The sequence below is a fragment of the Erpetoichthys calabaricus genome, chromosome 8, assembly GCF_900747795.2.
Source record: "Erpetoichthys calabaricus chromosome 8, fErpCal1.3, whole genome shotgun sequence".
NCBI classification, from domain to species: Eukaryota; Metazoa; Chordata; class Cladistia; order Polypteriformes; family Polypteridae; genus Erpetoichthys; species Erpetoichthys calabaricus.
In genome coordinates this window covers 16,809,983-16,825,522 of record NC_041401.2, presented here as the reverse complement: position 1 = coordinate 16,825,522, position 15,540 = coordinate 16,809,983, and the positions used below count along the sequence as shown (strand labels likewise).

The window sequence follows — 15,540 nt, the reverse complement described above, 5'->3', positions numbered from 1 at the left end:
TATAACTTGACAATCCGCTCGAACGGGACACGCGGGACCCCCTTAGGTGCGGGGCCAGTGCAGGATTTACGTATAAGCTACACAAGCTATAGCTTAGGGCCCCCGCCTTCTTGGGGGCCCCCAAAACAAATTGTCCGAGTGAGCAGTTGTCATATATACTTAAATATACTACAGCATTATTTGCCCCAATCAGGCCCGGCCTTAGGCATAGGCGAAGTAGGCGACCGCCTAGGGCCCCGGATCGACTCCTTGGTCTAATTTTCACGCATTTCACAAAGCTTCAGGGGGGCCCCTGGACCCCCCTTTCACCTAGGGCCCCATAATACCTAAGACCGGGCCTGTGCGGGGCCTGGGGTGGTCGCCCCAATTGCCACCCCCAGCCGCCGCTCTTGATAGGGGTACAAAGTGGGGAGAAGCAGAGAGCACAATGAAAGGAAGTGGACAGTGTGATGAGAACTAGAGCCGCTACACAGAGTGAGGTAAAACAGAAGCCACAGCGAAAGGCACTATATCGAATGCACAAAGTGAAGTGAAAGGAGCCATATTGAGTAAATACAAAGTGAGGCGAAACAGAGGTGACAGTGAAAGGCACGATGTCGAGTTTATAAAGTGACATGAAATGCAGACCACAGTGACAGGAGCTATCCAGAGGATACAGAGACATAAGACATGGAGCTGCCAATGCGTTGTCTTCTGTCAGTTTCTTCTGTATCGGTGTTTAGTTACTTAGTGTGGACCACCAGGCTGGCACTGCCAGCTTAACCCGACACAGACAAGCATGGGACACAAGTTCAAGGCACCCACTGATTTTTATTTTTTTTCCCCTTGTATTAAACGCCTTCCCCGTTCCCCACAAGTATAACACCGTCCCAGCACCAGCACAGCACAAACACAATATTCTCTTCCTTCTCCACTCCACTGGTCAAGCTTCATCTTTCTCCTCCCAACTCTGGCTCCCTTAGTAGTGGCTGCTGGCTCCTTTTATAGCCCACCCTGAAGTGCTCCAGGTGCTTGATAACTCTTTTTCCAGCAGCACTTATGGACAGTCCTTCTGCCAAACCCAGAAGGGCTCAGCAGCTCCTGCTGCAGAGCCCCCTGGTGGCACCCATGAATCCCAACAGGGCTGCACCAAACTCCAACTCCCATGGAGCCCTGTGGGAGTCCGAGGCACCGCTGCAAACCAGAGGGGCTGCCATCTAGTGTCCCGGGGGAGGTAACACTCTGGCCATGCTTGCTCCCTCGGTCCTTCCAGCGTGGAGGCGTCCCAGTCGGGCAAGAGCATGCTACATTAGGTAGGGGTCTTTGGGTGGGTTTCTCTGTGGGTGTGTGATATTCATTTAATTGTTTTTGCTTCATTCGTTCCTTATTCAATGTTGTCTTTTTCATTTTGATTGGACTGCTGTTTACGTGTCTCTGTGTGTGTGTGTGTGTGTGTGTGTTCAAACCATGCCGAGGCTGGGGTGCAATCCTGGGGTCTCTGAAATAAAATAAACTAAAACTCCATTATAAAACCAGCAGTGTGGATTGGCACACCTCGCGGCCTCTGCACTCTCATTTAGTTATGCTCCGGATATCCGCCTTTAACCGCCCTGTGCCATCTTTCTTTATTTCACACCTCCAGCCTCAGGCCCATGAATGACATCACAGGGTCCTATGGCTGGAGTGGCCACGGAGTTGTCTGTGACTGGTGGTCTTCTCTGTTGGTTTGTTGGTGGACATGAGATGGGCTGGGGGAACATGCCAGACTGTCCGTTAATTCTGATAGAGTAAGGGAGCTCAAATTTACCTTGTAAGGCGAGGAATAAATAAAAAATGTCAATAGTAGTGAATTTAAATAATAAAGATATTGAATAGATAGATAGATAGATAGATAGATAGATAGATAGATAGATAGATAGATAGATAGATAGATAGATAGATAGATAGATAGATAGATAGATAGATAGATAGATAGATAGATAGATAGATAGAAATAGAAAATTGAGTAAGTTAATACACATGTAATGTCATGCCTTCCTTATATGGGAACACTTGGCCGGCCAACCCCACCCACATCTGCTCCCACCCAATCCCATGTTCAAGGCCGAGGGGTACCTGAGTCTCGACCGCTGTTCCAACAACCGCCCTCCATTTCTAGCTGCTGCTTACTGGACACGAATAAACTCTGGAGTGACGCGCTTGTGTGCGACTAGCGGTGGACGAGGTCCCTAAAGGGTCGCAGTAACGGGCCAGCCTAACAGCAGGAGCAGTGCCAGTTGAAGTCCACGTGGCACCAAAAACGATAACCACCATTGGCAAAATAAAGGTTCAAACAATGCATGTAAAAAACACACAAGAGACCAAAGGAAGGGCAAACTAAACAAATAAAAATAATCATCTACTGTATAAAAAGAAACTGCTCAAAACAATGAAAGAAAACACTTTGTAATCCGAGTATAGCATCAAGTCAGTGAAACGTGTGGGCTATTGATGTGGTCAGTGAAGTAGCAGAGGGGCCTGTTCATCAGTTTCAGCTGCTTTGGTGCACTAGAGGGGCAACAGTGAGAGGACCCCCAAAACAGGAATGAATGGTTTAACAGGTGGAGGGAGGCCACTGACATTTTTCGCTCCTCATCTGTTTTTTCACTCGTTTCACATTTGGCTGCGGTCAGCATCACTACTGGTAGCATGAGGCCATACCTGGACCCTACAGAGGTTGCACAGGTAGTCCAACTTCTCCAGGATGGCCCATCAATATGTGGCATTGCCCGAAGGTTTGCTGTGTCTCCCAGCACAGTCTCACGGGCATGGAGGAGATTCCAGGAGTTCCTCCAGGAGAGCTGGACAGGGCCCCTCGTAGAAGGGCCTTAATCCATCAGCAGGACCCACCGGTATCTGCTCCTTTGGGCAAAGAGGAATAGGATGAGCACTGGCAGAGCCTACAAAATGACCTTCAGCAGGCAGGCCACCGGTGTGAATGTCTCGGAGCAAACAATCAGAAACAGACTTCATGATGGTGGCCTGAGGGCCCGACTTCCTCTAGTGGGCCCTGTGCTCACTGACAGCCCGGCACCGTGGAGCTCGATTGGCATTTGCCATAGAATGCCAAAATTGGCAGGTCCACCACTGGTGCCCTGTGCTTTTCACAGATGAGAGCAGGTTCATCCTGAGCACATGTGACAGATGTGAGAGGGTCTGGTGAAGCCATGGAGAACGTTATGCTGCCTGTAATATCGTTCAGCATGACCGGTTTGGTGGTGGGTCAGTGATGGTCTGGGGAGGCATATCCATGGAGGGGTGGACAGACCTCTACAGGCTAGACAATGGCACCTTGACTGCCATTAGGTATTGGCATGAAATCCTTGGACCCTTTGTCAGACCCTATGCTGGTGCAGTGGCTCCTTGGTTCCTCCTGGTGCACGACAATGCCCGGCCTCATGTGGCGAGAGGATGAAGGAATTGATACCATTGACTGGCCCCAATCCAATAGAACACCTCTGGGTGGGACATTATGTTTCGGTCCATCCAGCGCCTCAGACTGTCCAGGAGCTCAGTGATGCCCTGGTCCAGATCTGGGGGGAGATCCTCCAGGACACCATCCGTCGTCTCATTAGGAGCACCCCCCCCCTTTGTTGTCGGTCATACAAACACGTGTGTGTGTGGGGGGGGGGGGGGGGCATACAAACTACTGAGTTCGATTTGGAGTTGCTGCAATGAAATTTCGGCCAAATGCACTAGACTGCCGCATAATTTTTTCACTTTGATTTTCGGGGTGTCTTTGAATTCACCCCTCTGTGTAGGTTGATCATTTTCATTTCCATCAAATGATGTCCCATCCTTTTGTTCCTAACACATTACCATACCAGTCCATATCAGTAGAGTTAGCCAGCAGGATTTTTGTTTTTCCCATTGAGATCTGATGTGTTTTTAAAGTGTTCCTTTAACTTTTTTGAGCAGTTTAGAACACTACTGTCCGTCTGTGTCCAGGTCCTCCGAGAAATCCGATTGGTCAGTTTGGCTGAGGTGATGAGAACAAAATACAAAATGTGAGAGACAGGAGGAAGAGGAGGAGGCACCCTGAGAGTCGCCTCCAAAGATAGGAAGTATAAAAGCAGACAGAAGACGAGCAAGGCACCTCAAAATGACTATCTATCATATAGCACATTAAATCTATCTATCTATCTGTCTGTCTGGCCGATTACACCAAATTAATATCTGTCTGTCTGTCTTCCCACATACCACTGCTCATGCACTTATCGTCACCCTTGTGTAATTCCGGAGTTTTTCAGGATGTTGCCTGCTTCCTAGAAAGTCCAGAATTGACTCTGTCTGCTGCAGAACAGGGTGCACCCGATATGTGCAATCACGACAAGCACGACATCTGCTTCCCTGATTGCCAGGCTTACAAGCCCTGAAGTCATAGACGACATTCTGGAGACACAAGAACTACCTCACACCTCCCAAATGATCTCAATCATATTTTCCCTGCAAAATGTTTCTTTGAAAACACTTTAAAAAATAACCCCTGTGAAAAAGACCAAAATCACTTGCAAAAAGCCATTAAAAAAGCTTGAAAAATGCTAAATGCACACTTGAAATGGGCACCGCTTAGTGTAAATGGACCCTAAAGGTTGTAAACAGGGCTGGATGTGCCAGTCTAGTGGTTGGAATGTTGCCTTGAAAAACAAAGCATAAATGGTTCTTCATACAGCTTGATTCATTTCAAAGCCCCTGTAGCATTTGGGGTGTACCCCGTGCATAAATCCGGCACTGTATTCACAACCCCGCCTACATCTGACCCCGCCCCATCCGGTATTCCACAGCGAGGTACTCTATCATAACCGCTGTTCCAACAGCCACCCTCCGTTCCCAGCTGTTTCTCGCTGTACGCACTGGAATGACGCATGCGTGCGACTGGCTGCGGACACGTTCTCTCTAGGATTATGGTGCTGGGTTAAAGAGGACTGGATCGGCCAGTCTGGCGATATGAAGATTTCTTTGAAAGACCAAGAACAAATGTTTACTCACTTTCTTCTTCTTTCGGCTGCTCCCATTTAGGGGTCACCACAGCGGATCATCCGCCTCCATCAATCCCCGTCTTTTACATCACTTTCTGCCTCTCAGACTACCTTCACGGCCAGGCTGGCCCGTATATAAGCCCACCCGTGCCCTCTAGCACTGATATTTACACAAAGGCTCGACCTGGGTAACGGGAAGCCAACCTGTGAATCCTTGGACTTCATTTATAGGAAGTGTGCGCAATCAGCTGGGTTACCAGACTGCCCCAAGTTCAACAGACAAATCCCGAGTCCCGCATGGTCTCTGAAAATCCCGGCTGAACAAAAATTGTATGCAGAAAAAAAAGTAAATTCGATCTTTATATTTATTATCTTGTTAAAGAGCCCCGCTAAATTTTTGTAGACAACCTGGCATAACTCCATTTAGGAATATAATTTGTAACTGTCAGCTGAATCCAAGTGTTTGAATCGCGTGAGTTCGTGTATGTCGTGTCGTCGTATGTCACTCGTAGATTATTCACGTTTATATCAGAATTCGATTTATTGGCCAGGTATGCAGGCATACAAGCAATTTGACTCTGGTTTTTGTGACTCTTCAATTATAAGTTAAATAAAATAAACCACAAGATAGAAATACTGAAATAAACACTGAAAAAAACAAGTAAAAGCAATATATGAACAGTATTGCAAGACCCTGGGGGGATGCAATTAACAATCTGTGATCTTAGTGGCCTGTGGGGAAATAAATTAAAATTTAATTAAAATGATCTGTTTTTTGTTTTCCATAGATCCTTAACATATATTTTTTGGCCGCTCGAAATGGTGGCTGTCCCGATCTGTAATTTTGGAAATCTGGCAACCCTGACTATCAGCGGTGTGTTGTTTGTCAGATCTGAAGTTGTGCAGAATACCAGACCCCAAACGACCTGTCTGCACTTTATGGAATATAATAGAAAATAAATCGCGCACAAGGAAGGCGCCCTACGAGACCAGTAAACTTCACAGGCAATGCTATGGATTATATTGGGGTTATCCTGAACCCAACACAGTCATTTACAAACTAGGGGACCATTTATTATGGAGACGCAATCCTTGTGAAAGAGTTTGAAACAGGGTGGCCAGTTGGGCTTCGTTCAGATCGAGCGACGCCTGCTGCAGTTCCCATCGCTGCCACTAGGGGGGCATCCAAGCCAAGCAACAAGGCGAGTCGGACAGAAACATGCGGGTAACTGCAAAGAAAAGTACATAAAGAAACTAACTAACTAACTACATAGAAAAAGAAATAAATAAATAAAATACGAGTCACCAGTGAAAGACGAGATGTCCGTTTGACGAAGACGATGGGATTCTTACGCTAGCCGCTCACCTTCAGCCCTAGTTGCGAACACAGGTTTTTTGAATTTGAGCTCCTCCGGTTCTATACGTTTTCCCAGATGCTGGGATCTTCAAACGTGTCATTTACCAGTAAAATCATATCCAGTCCTTCGTGATTTTTTTCTACATGAACCTGCATTATTATTTGATTTTTTTTAATTTTTGCGCTACATCCGAGTGTCTTTTCTGCGGCGGGGATTTCGTCGCATAAGGGGCTATATGACAAATATGATGCACCTAATAATGTTAAGTGCACGAAAAGCAGTGTGTGTTCACCTGCAATTTCATCGGCATGGAACTAAACTTTCGGCAGTTTCTTTTTCTCCGTTTGTGGGTACACGCGCTGACACAGTCATAACGAGACTTCTGGGCACAATTCAAACAAACATAGAGTAGCGGAGAATAAAGGCGACATGCGAGAAGGTAACGCCTAGGCTTTTCAGTGCTTTAAATGAGCCTTTATATGGTTTGTCAGGACAGGCACCGGCCGTCACCATCTTTAACGTGGGCTAAGCGGGTTTAAGAAAATTCCGAACGTTATGTTGTCTTTTTTAAAACATAAAAATACAAAGTCAAGGCAACACAGCAGAAAAAAATAAGAAAAAAATATTAAGACATTGGCACACTGTTGGGACTGGACGTCGCATCATTTGTTTTGTTCAGAACTTTGCGTTTTCCTTTCCTTTTTTTTTTTTGTTCATACAAACGAGTCGTCCGGGTGCGCTTTAAAAATCATCATCGGTTCTGGGATGACACTTGTGCAATACCAACAAAACCATTTTAGTCCATGAAGGGCTCTCCGCATACGACGCTGGTTCTGTGGACATTGAAAAGGTTCCAAATATTACACTAGACTAGATTAGAAAAACAAAACAGAAATCCTTAAAACACAGCAGCAGAACAGTAAAAAACGTGAAGTGAGGCCATGTGATTGTGTGCAGAGCGAGTCCTTTTAAAATTAGGAAGCCACTGGGATTTCACAAATCTGTTATCGTCTCTTTATTCTTATTTATGGAGCCTGTCACGGATCTAAATAAATAAGACGTCTTTGTGAAACTTTCATGCGGATTGTTCTTTAGGGAACTAAAACTAACACTTTCTTTGGCTGTGCATTTATATTACATAAAATTAAACACAAATGAATAAATACATAGATATGAAAGGCACTATATAATACAAAAAATAGATAGATATGAAAGGCACTATATAATACAGTACATATAGTATATAATATGATAGACGGATATATATGAAAGGCGCTATATAATATAGTAGATAGATAGATATGAAAGGTACTATATAATACAGTATATATAGTATATAATATGATGGATATATATGAAAGGCACTATATAGTACAGTAGATGGATAGATATGAAAGGCACTATATAATACAGTACATAGAGTATATAATACAATTGATAGATAGATATGAAATGCACTATATAATACAGTAGATGGAAAGATAGATATGAAAGGCACTATATAATACAGTAGATAGATGAATAGATAGATATGAAAGGCACTATATAATACAGTAGATAGACAGATATGAAAGGCACTATATAATACAATAGATAGATATGAAAAGTACTATATAATACAGTAGATGGATAAATAGATATGAAAGGCATTATATAATATAGTACATAGAGTATATAATACGATATATATGAAAGGCACTATATAATACAGTAGATAGATAGATGGATAGATAGATATGAAAGGCACTATAAAATACAGTAGATAGACAGATATATATGAAAGGCACTATATAATACAGTAGATAGATTATATAATACAATAGATAAATATGAAAGGTACTATATAATACAGTACATATAGTACATAATATGATAGATGGATATATATGAAAAGCACTATATAATACAGTAGATGGATAGATAGATATGAAAGGCACTATATAATACAGTACATAGAGTATATAATACAATTGATAGATAGATATGAAATGCACTATATAATACACTAGATGGAAAGATAGATATGAAAGGCACTATATAATACAATACATAGAGTATATAATGATATATATGAAAGGCACTATATAATACAGTACATAGAGTATAAAATACGATATATATGAAAGGCACTATATAATACAGTAGATTGCTAGATGGATAGATAAATATGAAAGGCACTATATAATACAATACATAGAGTATATAATACGATATATATGAAAGGCACTATATAATACAGTACATAGAGTATATAATACGATATATATGAAAGGCACTATATAATACAGTAGATTGATAGATGGATAGATAGATATGAAAGGCACTATGTAATACAGTAGATGGATAGATAGATATGAAAGGCACTATATAATACAGTACATATAGTATATAATACAATTGATAGATATGAAATGCACTATATAATGCAGTAGATGGATAGATATGAAAGGCACTATATAATACAGTACATATAGTATATAATACAATTGATAGATATGAAATGCACTATATAATGCAGTAGATGGATAGATATGAAAGGCACTATATAATACAGTACATAGAGTATATAATACGATATATATGAAAGGCACTATATAATAGATGGATTGATAGATATGAAAGGCACTATATAATACAGTAGATAGATTATATAATACAGTAGACAGATAGATAGATTACACTTTATTTCTCCCCATTATTCAAAGCAAATCTTTACCTATAGCAGATTATTGATGAACATGTGATCAGATATCACATGACTTCTCTAGGCCGGTACTCCACCTTTTTCTTAGCCCACCACCTCCAGTAACTGACATGTTTTTCAGTACCAATTCTTAAATATTGGATGTTTTGCACAACTACAAGTGAGCTTTATTTGTATTTGTTGATAATTTTTTGGTGTGCTTTTAATATTTTCTGTTTATGCCAAATGCTGTTTTAATTAAATTATTTTAATGTTAGAAGTGAAGTATGAATTGATAAAAGCCTTTCATTGCTTTATTATTTGCAAAATGTATACAGTTACCTATAATTCCAGATTAAAAGAAGAGTACTTTTCAGATGACATACAATTTACTGTCAAAAAAGCAGAACAGTAACTCCCAAATGGCTCAAAGCCAGTGCAGAAAATGGCGAGTCTCCTTCATGGCTGCCCATTTCTGCTCCTACATTTCTTAAAAATAACCCTTCTGCGATGGCACTTTACTGGGTGGTGTGTCTCCTTGTGCATTTATTGCTTGATAAGGCACCATTTTTATTCTGTGAAGGATTCTCAGCACATGAAGTTAGGCCTTTAGGCTTTGAAAAGGTTCGTGATATGTGGACTAAACAGAAATCTTTAAAGTGTAGTAGGCAAGATGCTAACAGATCAAGAAAACATGAACTTATTTGTGTAATTGTAGAATCCTTTTAAAATCAGGAGCCCACTGGCATTTCATAAATCTCTTATCATGTATTCATGATTATTTATAGTGTCTGTTATGGATCTAAATAAATAAAGGTGCTTGCTGGAATCTTCTTGTGGATGGGTCTTTCAGGAGCCTGAAATGTGGCATTGCTCTAAAGTGCCATTCTGACACCTTGATTTTTAAGATTGTACCCAGCAGGTTAACTAACAGAATACCTCGCCTCTGTTTTTGTGTGCAGCAAGCGTCCTTTTTAAAATCAGGAGCCTAGTTGAGTTTTAGAAATCTGTTGTCATCTATTCATCACTATTTATGGGATCGGTCACAGGTCTACTTTAATGTTGGTGCTTTTTGGAACCTTCATGCGAATGGTACTTTTGGAAACTAAAAATGGCTCCCCTGTGGCATCACCCTGAAGGACCACTTTGGTACCTTTTAAGAGTGAAGGTGCGGAAAAAACTAAAGACATTCTTCAAAACTGGAACTTTTTTTTTTTTTAAGAATGTCAATAATGTCACAGCATGGCAGACTCCCAGGGGGGCAGGGCCACCAGTTTGAGACCCACTGGATTAAGGCACATGAAGAGTTTTTAAATGTTGCTGGCTGATATCTATGATTTTTTTAAAAATGATACTCTTTTTCTGTATGAATTAATAAATGCTTCTGTAGTAAAGACCACTGTATATGTACATAACTAAGCATCCCCCGCAGCTCCGCCCACGTAGTAGTGATTAAAAATCAATAAACAAACAAGTATCGCTATCTAAGTGGAAGGAAGGAACACGTGGCCAGAGGTAGAGCGTCTCGAACGGAGGCTGGCGTGTGAATGAGGAGGGCCTCACCTGGCCCCCTACTCCTGACGTCACGCCTCCCCCTTCCCTCGGCCCACAGCCTCTGTCTCGGATTAGCGTGAATATATCGCTCCTGCAAGCGAACAATGATTCTTAGCGTGATGAGAGAAGTCACAAAATCAACAGGAATGTTTAAGCAAATTCTGGAAAAAAAACCCGATCTAAATCCGTTAAATTGTTTGCTAGCTAAGCGGAGGTAAGATATGCCCAGGGGCTGGTGAGTGAGTCATGAGGGCCCACTGCGTGTCTCTTGGATTCACGCGAGTAAATCAGTACCGCAAGCAAACTGTGATATGTAGCGTAATGAGGGGAGTCGCAAAATCAAACGGAATGTTCAAGCAAATTCTAGAAAAAAGCCAGATCTAAATCCGTTAAGTAGTTCTCTCGTTCGCTAGCTAAGCGGAGGTAAGATACGCCCTGAGGCTGGCGCGTGAGTGAGGAGGGGCACCGCCCCCTTTCCCTCGGCCCACTGCATCCCTCTTGGTACCACAAGTGAACTATGATATGTAGCGTAACGAGGGGAGTCGCAGAATCAACCAGAATATTCAAGCAAATTCTAGAAAAAAGCCAGATCTAAATCCATTAAGTAGTTCTGTCATGAAAAGTGGACAGACATACAGTTGTTGGATTTTATATACTGTATATATATACAGTATACATATATATATATATATATATATATATATATATATATATATATATATATATATATTGTGATAGTTGCCCGGAGACCACATCTTTATAAAAAGCACACATTTGTTTTCCATTAATAAACACAGTGTCACACAGCACACAATGCACAAAGCAATAATCACCACTGATTCTCTCTTTCTTAGTCCTTGGCCGCCTCTACTCTCCTCCTGGGAGCTTCGTCCTACTCCCGCTCCCGACTCTGGCTCCCTGATTGTAAGAAGGCGGCCCTTTTATTCCTGCCCGGATGTGCTCCAGGTGATTGATGACGTCCATCCGGCAGCACTTCGTCGTGTGGCGGAAGTGCTGCCCTTTGCCCCGGAAGCACTTCGGGCATCCCTGGCAGGTTCCTCCGCCATCAAGCTAAGTGTGGCGGAAGTAACGATATCTGGGTCCCATGAGGTTTAACGCGCCATCTGGCGGTGGCCACGGGTCCCAACGAATTCGAATCTTTGCTGTCTTTTTCTGTGGTCCTTTCCTGCTCCATGACAGTTGTGCCCTCATGGCCCAGAAGCTATTCCCGCCACCTTCCGGTCCTTTTAGGCGTCCCGGCCAGGTAATAACCCTGGCCATCTGCGACAATATATATATATATATATATATATGTAGAGATTTAAGGAGCAGTCGCTACATTACATTAAAACAAGGATCTAAATTCTCAGTTTCTACAGGATTGAAGGCACATTTTGTTTAAGGCCCCAGCGCACTACTTTAGCCGGGAGTCCTTGATGCTGTTAAGATAGACCTGGCTGCTGAAATAATAAAAACGCTGGTATTTTACTTCAGTAAGATTAATATTGCATTAGGTTACTCATTACTTAAAAAGTCATAAGACTACATAACGTGTTGCTTTTTACACGTCACCCTACTGCTCTCGAGATTGTGCGGCTGAGTTTAGCTCTGTGCATCCCTGATATGTGGACAAAACTTGGATTTGAGATGCGCTTTAAATGTGAAGCAGAAGTAGAGACAGAGAATTCTTCAGGGCATACGGGAGTCCTAGACAATAAACATGTCAACATGCACTTCGATTACCCGATTATTCACAAATAACGTGGTTCCTAAAGTGTCATTAAAACCTTTTTGTTCTGGTTAGAGAAATTGGGTTGTTGGTCTCTGAGGAACTGGATTATCGGAGGTAGATTTCTCCGCAAGTAACCTGATTATGAGGCCAAGTAAACCCTTAAATGGGTTACTGTTAAGGATTTTGTGGTCTGCGTGTGTCCGTTACACTTTGTCAGCCTGCGCATGAATTTGTGTCGCACACGCTTTCAGTAGCCACAAGAAAAAGAGTCCACAAGAAAATGTTCAGGGGTTTGCATTATTCCTTCACCTGGCTGAAATAGTCTGTTTCAATAATTCAGAAATCCCTACCTTTGTGTTGATGAGTTGAACGTTCAGTGCTAAAGTCAGCCACACAATCTCTATAGCAGTGTGAAATGTAACGTACGTTTTGTAGTTTGATTACCGTATATACTCGTGTTTAAGTTCTCCCACGGATAAGTCGGGACTTGATTTTACTGTATAATTTCTGGTATTTTATGTCAGTCGTATAAATTGAATGTGGAAAACTCACGCTATTGGTCCAAGAGATTACGATATGCTAACGCCCACCTGAGAGAGTAACCACACAGCCTTTTATTCTATGTATTGTGCCTACGTGACCACACGGTAATACCCATATGTTAAGACGGCCCTGGTATAGTGCCTTTCCTATGTATCTACCTATTATATAGTGCCTTTCACATCTATCTATCTATCTATCTATCTATCTATCTATCTATCTATCTATCTATCTATCTATCTATCTATCTATCTATCTATCTATCTATCTATCTATCTATCTATTGTCACACACATGGGGAACAGCTGAAGGGCCTAGTCACTTGTAGTTCTACGCCAGGCCACGGGGCGGCGGAGTGTACTGACTATCTCTCTCAGTCCCTTGCAGACCTTTCCCGGGAAATCCTGCCTCTTGCCGGCCCCAAGGATGACGTCACTTCCGACCACGAGGACGCCACTCCCAGTTCCTGCGACGATGACATCATTTCCTTTCCAGGTATTTAAAACTGCCATCTTGCCTCAGTACAGGCAGTTCTGTTCTGGACTCTGAACTATACACATCTTGTATAAAAAACAAGCAATTTTGCAGCCGAGCATATTATACCTTATTAAACCTTTGTGATGTCTCTGACTCATTCTTCTGACACTATCTATCTATCTATCTATCTATCTATCTATCTATCTATCTATCTATCTATCTATCTATCTATCTATCTATCTATCTATCTATCTATCTATCTATCTATCTATCTATCTATCTATCTATATAGTGCCTTACATTGCTCTGTACTATCTATCTATCTATCTATCTATCTATCTATCTATCTATCTATCTATCTATCTATCTATCTATCTATCTATCTATCTATCTATCTATATATTGCCTTACATTGCTCTGTACTATCTATCTATCTATCTATCTATCTATCTATCTATCTATCTATCTATCTATCTATCTATCTATCTATCTATCTATCTATCTATCTATCTATCTATCTATCTATCGCAGGACTCAATCATACAGTTAAACAGAAAAGAGTTTGCTGCATGCAATCCGGTAACAGAAACCTATAAATAAAGCATTGATTTGACTAAACATATTTATAAAACACAAGACATGCTTATGTTTGGATTCAAGGCTAGCAGATGAGGATGTTTAATTATTTTGGCGCAGTTTAATGACGTTGGAGTGTTTTGACAAAGGAGAACTCCAGCAGAGTACTTGTGCATGTAAATGTAGTGTAGATGCCCTACACGACGAGAGGGCTTCCCGCACAAGATGGAAGTGAATTCCTTATCTGGATGTGATGCCATAACAGAAGGATGCAATAAGTGGGGGTAATACCCGGCCAGAATGCTTTATAATTCCTGTCCTGATTGGGATGCCCAAAGACGTCAGGAACCAGCAGGGGAGCTATTCATTGCCCACCACTCTAGGTGGCGGTGTTCCTCATGTAGGGTTCCAGTCTGGGTGCCCGCAGGGCTGTATGAAAGTTGGAGTGCAGAAATGCAGCTGTGTAGGGTCCTTGTCGGGGGGTGGTAGAGGGCACTGGCAGGGGAGATCTCCATGGCTTTTTTGTAGCCCGGAAGTGCTTCCAATTGGCCACATAACATCACAGGAAGTACTCTTGGATTTGCCTTAAAAGGAGCCTGCTTCTATAGCTCTGGGAGTTGGGAGGAAGTGGGCAACGCTCAACTGGAGGACTGAAGGAGGAAGGTTTGTGGTGCTTGTGATTGTATTTGTGGCTTCTTGTTGGAAGGAGAGTTGGAGAGGTGCTTGGGAAAGGAATACAAGTCCTTGATTTTATCCTATCAACGTTTAGTGCTTTACCGTGTCTGTGGTTTGGGGCTCTCTGGCACCCCCTTGTGGCTACAGCAGATTATTAACAATAATAAATAATAATAAGTTGCATTTATAGAGGGCCTTTCACAAACCCAAGGTCGCTTTACATACAGAGTATAAAAGAAAAAATCACACAAAGAGAAAAGTTCTTTGAAGAGGAAAGTTCTGAGTTGAGATTGAAACTTGGAGAAAGAGGAGCAAACTCGGAGAGACTGAGGAAGAGAGTTCCAGAGTTGAGGGGCCATAGCACTGAAGGAGCTGCCTGCCTCCTAGGGTGGAGAGTCTGGTGCGTGGGACAGTTAAGGAGATTACTGCTTGAGGACCTGAGAGAGCAACAAGGAGTGTGACAAGCTGAGTGAGGTAGAGAGGGGCAAAGGTTATGTAAGGCCTTGAAGGGGAGAAGCAAAATCTTGAAGTTATTCCTTGATGGAACCAGTAACTAGTGAAGAAGAGTGGAGATGTGAGCAGAACACTTTGTGTGGCTGCGGAGTTCTGAATGTCCTGTAGCTTCTGTATCAATTTTGCAGGGAGGCTGATGAAGAGGGAATTACAGTAATCAATACAAGACATTATGAAAAACAAAGAACCAGAGTCTGAGCATCATTAAAGGACAGAAATGGACGGAGGCGGGCAATGTGATGGAGATGATAGAATGAAATTTTGGAAAGAGACCTGATGTGTAGCTCAAAGTTAAGTGAGGAATTAAACAAAACACCAAGACTTCTGACGTCAAGAGCAGGTTTGACAAGCGAACCATCAACAGAAACCGAGAAAGTAGCGAGTTTGGGCCTACCAGTAAGAAACTTAATCAGGTTACTCCCCTTAATATGGGTA

At 42.2% G+C, this 15,540-nt stretch overlaps 1 protein-coding gene across 1 annotated transcript in view; it reads right to left on the bottom strand.

Annotated features, from left to right (window-relative positions):
• The window catches only part of dnah9l (dynein, axonemal, heavy polypeptide 9 like), a 514,436-nt gene that overhangs the window by 52,409 nt on the left and 446,487 nt on the right, over positions 1–15,540 (bottom strand). The gene's annotated exons all lie outside the window — the stretch shown is intronic.